Source organism: Mus caroli, chromosome 10, assembly GCF_900094665.2.
Source record: "Mus caroli chromosome 10, CAROLI_EIJ_v1.1, whole genome shotgun sequence".
Taxonomy (NCBI): Eukaryota; Metazoa; Chordata; class Mammalia; order Rodentia; family Muridae; genus Mus; species Mus caroli.
Genome location: NC_034579.1, coordinates 16,344,720 through 16,351,142, shown reverse-complemented (window position 1 = coordinate 16,351,142; position 6,423 = coordinate 16,344,720). Strand labels below are relative to the sequence as shown.

Sequence of the window (6,423 nt, the reverse complement as noted above, 5' to 3'; positions counted from 1 at the left end):
GTAAGACCCTGTAAGTCAGTGGTACTTACTTCAAGATGCCCCCCAGTGAGATACTGAGATGCGGATCTATTCAAAAGCAAGAGGTTTATTTTCTAGTGCCTCGGGGTCAACCTCAATCAGTCCCTCAAGGCGAGTGACGAGAAGGTGACCCTGAATGGCTATTTCAAACAGTTTTTATACTTTTTAGGGGCACAGGTTACATCAGTAAGATTACAACTCAAACGGATTGGCTAAGCATATTGACCTTTAAATCTAGCTAGCAAGCATGACATTCATTTGAACTCTACCTGGGACTTTCCAGAGGCTCAGGTGACTATCAGTCAGTACATTCTGAGAATTTTTTACTCAAGAATGATCCTGTGAGCCGGGCATGATGGCGCACACCTTTAATCCCAGCACTCGGGAGGCAGAGGCAGGCGAATTTCTGAGTTCAAGGCCAGCCTGGTCTACAAAGTGAGTTCTAGGACAGTCAGGGCTATACAGAGAAACCCTGTCTCGAACCCCCCCCACACACACACACACACACAAAAGAATGTTCCTGTGGATGGAGAATGGAGCTTGGCCCAGCCTTGTCCCCAGGCGGGAGGGGGAAGCTGTAGGGAGAGTGTGGGACTGGGAAACCCCTTAGTGTTCCTCAGCTGAATCAGAAGCTCTGAAAGGCTGCAGAGTGTTTGCCTAGTCCACAGAAGACCCAATACCTCAGAAATGTCCAACACTTGAGGGTATTCTGTCTGCCTATAAAAACCACAAATTCCCACTGCAGCAAGAAAACAAGAAACTAAGGAGAAGCCAGGCCATGCTTAATTTAACAAATCATGTGACTGGTTGTAAAGTATCAAGTTTGAGGACCTCTGAACTGGACCCAGTTCTTGCTGATCACTGGGCATCGTAGATTTTCTTAAGGCTAAAACAAAACAAAGGGCAAGAGGATATTCATATATAAGTGAACTCCAGGCTGGATGCTGCCTTTAAGGAGTGGACAAATTTCATCTTATGGGCTAAACCAGCCTGTAGCCTGCTTTTGTAAATAAAGTTTTATTGTAACACAGTTAGGCTTACTCATTTGTGTATGGCCTTTGTCTTTGTCCTACAGCATCAGTATTAAAACATAAGACCCACAAAAGCCTGGGTTTACTCTCTGGCTGTGGCAGCTTGAATAAGAATGACCCCCGCAGCTACACATATTTGAATGCATAGTCATCAGGGAGTGATCTTAAGAGGGACTAGGAAGTGTGTAACTGGGGGGGTCGGACTTTGTAGTCCCAGAGTCTCTGCCCTCCTGTTGCCTGTGGATCCAGCACCAGGTCCCCCTGCATGCTGCCCACGACAAGGATAACGGACTAAACCTCTGAAACTGTAAGCAGGTCTCAATTAAATGCTTTCTTTTGATAGGAGTTACCAAGGTCACCGTGTCTCTTCACAGCAACAGGACACTGACTAAGTCACTGGTCTTTACAGAAACAATTTGTTGGCCAGTACAGTCTGCTCTTAACTCCTTGTTTTAGAAGTCATCTTAGTTCCACCAATCTCTCAGCACAAGAATCCCAGTTAAACTATATTTAGCTTATGAAGTGCCCTGAAGGCCTAGACTTCTAGGAGATAGAGCTGTGGGTAAAAGGTAGTCTCTGTGAGCAGGCTCTAGTGACCCCAACCCTTTCCTTTTTGCATATTTTACACACCAAAGCAGATCTGGCCTCCAGGTTATCCCAGCATTCCTCAGTCCCTACCTGGCATCTCCTACCCCCAACCCTGAACTTTCTAACCCAGGGGCTGGGCTGCCCTTCCCCCAGAGACTCTTCCATATATAATCCAGATGTTTTGAACTTGCCTGAGGGCAGCTTCTCTATAAACCTGTGTGTGTGTATGTATATATATATATATATATATATACATATATATATATATAACATCATATATACACACATATATGCATATATTACATATACAATTATATATACATATATAATATATGCATATGTCGTGTATGTATATATAAACACACACACACATATATATATTTAAGTCTGGCTTGAATTGACTCATTTCACTGGTGGAGAAATGACTTATCACATGGATTAAAGCCTTTGAAACCATGAACCCAAGTAAGTCTTTCTTCCTTCTAAGCTGATTATCTCAACTGTATTTCTTGTTTTGCCCACACAAGAAAAGGCTAACAGGTCCCGTGTGCTCCAACTATCCACCAGTAAACCCCTAAGTTTCCACCAAGTGAAGCCTTTGCCTCTCCTTGCCTAAGTTTCTCTCTTTCCATTAAGACTCTACTTGAGACACCGGAGAGATGGCTCAGAAGAGCGGGTAGTACTTGCCCTTGAAGACCTGGGCTCTGTTCCTAGAAACACTATGGTGGCTTACAGCCATCCTTAGCTCCAAGTCCAGGGACTCTGACGACGCCCTTTTCAGACTTCCACAGGCACCGGGGATAAATGTGGTTCACATACGTACATTTAAGTAAAGCACTTATAAAACAAATATATTTTAAAAACTGATTTACATTCCACTTGATGTTCACTTAGATTAAAGGAGGAGAAGGGGCTGGTTTGGTTTGTTTTTTGTTTTTACTTCTCCCTACAGTAGCTCTGTCTTCTTGGCACCTCCAGTTAATTATTATTCAGATGTTCACTTGGTGCTCATCTCTAAGTGGCTTACCCATGGTCCGCATCCCTAGCCACCAGCAATAAAAACACAGATGGCCCTGTTACGCTGTGAATATAAAATATCTCTCATAGGCACATGTTTTGAATACTTGGTCTGTAGCTGGTAGGGTTTTGGGGGAAGTGAATACTACCAGGAGGAAGTAAGGTCGCACAGAGGTGTGCCTTGGAAGGGCATACTGGGTCCCTAAACCTCCTCTTTCTCACATCCTCAAGTGCAGAATGAGACGCGAGGTGTTCCTCTGGCGCCCGACTCTGCAGGTGGAGCTTGGCAGCTATGAACTGAGCACAACAAGGCAAAAGCCGCACCGCATGAGAGTTCGACCTACTCCTTCTTTTAAAAATGACATCCTAAGAGCGGTCGAGTTTAGTAGGAACTGTAATCCAGTCTTGAGTAAACCCCATCAGTGACGTACAGTCGCACCCTCCCTTTCAATGCTGGCTGACAGCAGCAAGCCACAGCCCCTCTCTCACTTGGGGGTCACAGAAAGAGGCAATGCTCTGTAGTACATAATGGGGCCAGTCTTCTTTTGGATACAGATATCCAAAAGATAATTACACGAGATGATAAGCACTTGATTTCAATTGGGCTTTACATCAGGGGCTGCTACTGTAAGCTGTTGTACATATACTGGGCATGTTTAAAGTACACAGATAGGTTACACTATATGATGTTTGGTAAGTTATACAAATTAAATGTATTTTCAACACCCAATGGGTATTCAAAGAGCATTTGTATCATTATTATTATTATTATTATTATTATTTTCTCTCTAAGACTTTTGGGTGACAAGATTGTGCAGTAGGTAAGGGTACCCGGCACCAGGATGAATGATGACCTGAGTTTGATTGGAACCCTCCTAGCAACGCCTATGCTGTGCTATGGTTCCTGCCTCACCTGGCCTTGAACTTGTAGTCATCATTGAACTTCTGCCTTCCAGGTGCTGGGATGTAGCACATCCCATGGCTTCACAGCCTTTGTAGTTCTCTTATTTCTAAAATTATGTTTATTTTATCATGCGTATGGGTGGGTATTCTGCCTGCATGTGTGGCTGTGTACCATGCACGTGCAGGGCCCACTGAGGTCAGAAGAGGGCGCTGGATTCTCTTGGAACTGGAGTTAGAGGCAGCTGTGAGCTGCCTTGTGGGTACTGAGTGGAACCTGGGTCCTCAAGAAGAGCAACAAGTGCTCTTACCCACTGGGCCATCTCTCCAGCCCCCTGTAGCCCTTTGTTTTGGTTTTTGTTTAAAAGGCAACAACCACACACTAAAGCGGTAAAAAGCTGACTTGCCTCTACCTCACCTCCCACTTTTCGAATGGACCCTACTTTGCAAGCTTGACTTAATACACGTTTTCCTCTCTGCCATGTTGTGAATACAGTTTGTATTTCCCACCAAAAGCACACAGGAACTTAATCCCCAAAGTCACACATTAATGATATAAAAACTTAACCCAGCAGTGGTGTTAGGTGGTCAGGCCTTTGGAAAGTGGTTAGATTTCGGTAAGTTCTTAGGGATAGAGTTTCCTCCATCCAATCCAAGTGACTTTATATGAATTGAAAGGAACCAGACAGTCAAATTAGACAGAGATGCTCCCATGGTCTCTTGGCCATGGGCCACCATGTGTTGTTTTAGGACTCAGTGAGCAAGAAGAACATTGCAAGAGTTAAGCCAATGTGAACACCGTGCCCCTGGACCTCCAAAACTGTGAGCTAAGCTACATAAATCTGTTTTTTAATTTCATCACAAGTAACTTTCTTCTGGTATACCTGTGGTGGTCATGAACAAAACTAATGAATCATATAAACACATTTATGCAATTCGGCTAACTTCTGTGAAGCATACGTTGTCATTCAATGTGAAATCTGTTTTATTGCTCCACATTTGTAGAAGCTCAAATTCATTTTGGGTGGAACATTCTGAAAGTCCTAAATTCTCGCTCGTCCTGTTCTGAAAATACTTCAGAGAGTCATTGGTTTTCTTTTGCTGCAACATAAGACAACCATGTAAGTAGACTGGGTTTTCATTAACCTCTATATCCCAAATTATGCATTAGGATTCAAAGTATTGCATAATTTTTAGCAATGATTGTAATGGCCTGATGCTGCTTGTATTCTAATACTAATATTGGCCCCTGAGACCTGGCCAGCCTGGTCTACAAAGTGAGTTCCAGGACAGCCAGGGCTACACAGAGAAACCCTGTCTCGAAAAACAAAAAAAAAAAAAAAAACAAAAAAAAAAAAAAAAAAAAAAAAAAAAACAAAACAAAACAAAAAAAAACTTCCTTTCATGTATCAGACACATGTACCGAGGCAGAAAGACTGGGGGTTTAAACCTGGTCTGGACAGTGAGCAAGGCCTTGCTGTGGGAAAGGGCATCACTTCTGACCCTGTGCTGAGGGCCAGGTGAGTGGACTGTCCTGGGTGTAAGCAGACAAGGGGAGGGGGAGAAGGATGCAGAGGAGCTGGGAGGAAATAGCAGCATGGGAGGGCCACTAAGAGCAGTGGCTGTGTGTGTCCCATGTGTGGGCCATTACACATCAGTGGCTGTGTGTGTCTGTGTCTCTGCACGTGCTTTTCTCAAGTTCTTCTCTTCCACTGTTAATTTTTTTTTTTTTTAATATTAGGCATACTGAACCTTCTGATCCTTCTCACACACGGTGATCGGTAAGTTAGACTCTGTAAGGGATTCGTGCTGTGCCAATGGTTTTTATGCAGAGCATTTCTGTTCTTTTCTTGAAACAGGACTTCCAGTCAGTGTTGGAAACCCTACCACTGCACCAAAGTGACAGAAATACTCAAGTTTTCTTTCTGTAACCGTATGGTTTCGCTCTTTACGTGTAGATCACTGAGCCGTGGGGGAATTTATCTTTCTATATGATGTGAAACCTGAATCAAAATTTAATCCTTTTTTCTAGATGACTAGGCAGTTGTCTCGCTATTATTTATTAAAATCCACTATTGGTCCCCATTTTGAAAGACAGTTTATTATAATTTATTTTATTAGCAATCTAGGAAGTTTGGGGCCATCAGCAGTTCCAGTGCAATTTCAGGTACAATTGGGAATTCAGGGATTTCAGTGGAGCTGTTAGTATAGCAGACCTTGTAGATAAAATACATACGCACTTTTTTTGTTTTTTTTTTTTGTTTGTTTGTTTGTTTGTTTTTTCGAGACAGTGTTTCTCTGTGTAGCTCTGGCTGTCCTGGAACTCACTCTGTAGACCAGGCTGGCCTTGAACTCAGAAATTCGCCTGCCTCTGCCTCCCAAGTGCTGGGATTAAAGGTGTGCGCCACCACTGCCCGGCACATGCACACTTTCAATAGCACAAGTGAGGGGATCGCTCTAAAATTGACCTGGACCACACCACATGGCCTTTATCGTTCCTGATGTTAATGCATGTTCTCTTTTTACAATAAATTCATGGCCATCAGAAGATATTAATTTCACGTACACAGCACCAGGGCCTTCACGGCCACCTCAGGTTTTCTCCTCTCCATCCATTGTGTTCCTAAAAAATTCTGTTTGATCCCAGGAGTTTAGTAGTTTCTAGCCAGTCCCGCAGCCACCGCAGCCATGGTCCCCATGTTTTAAACATCACCGATATTATAGGACACTGTCTTAGTTAGGGTCTCGTTGCTGTGAAGAGACACCATGACAGTGTTAACTCTTATAAAGAAGAGCATTTAATTGGGGCTGGCCTATAGTTTCTGAGGTTCAGTCCATTATCATCACGGTGGGAAGGATGGCAGCAGGC

The 6,423-nt window shown here is 43.5% G+C and overlaps 1 pseudogene; it reads right to left on the bottom strand.

The window, feature by feature from the left end:
* Window positions 1-5,671: 5,671 nt before the first annotated feature.
* LOC110303969 lies at window positions 5,672-6,170 on the bottom strand (annotated as a pseudogene).
* Between the last annotated feature and the right edge of the window lie 253 nt (window positions 6,171-6,423).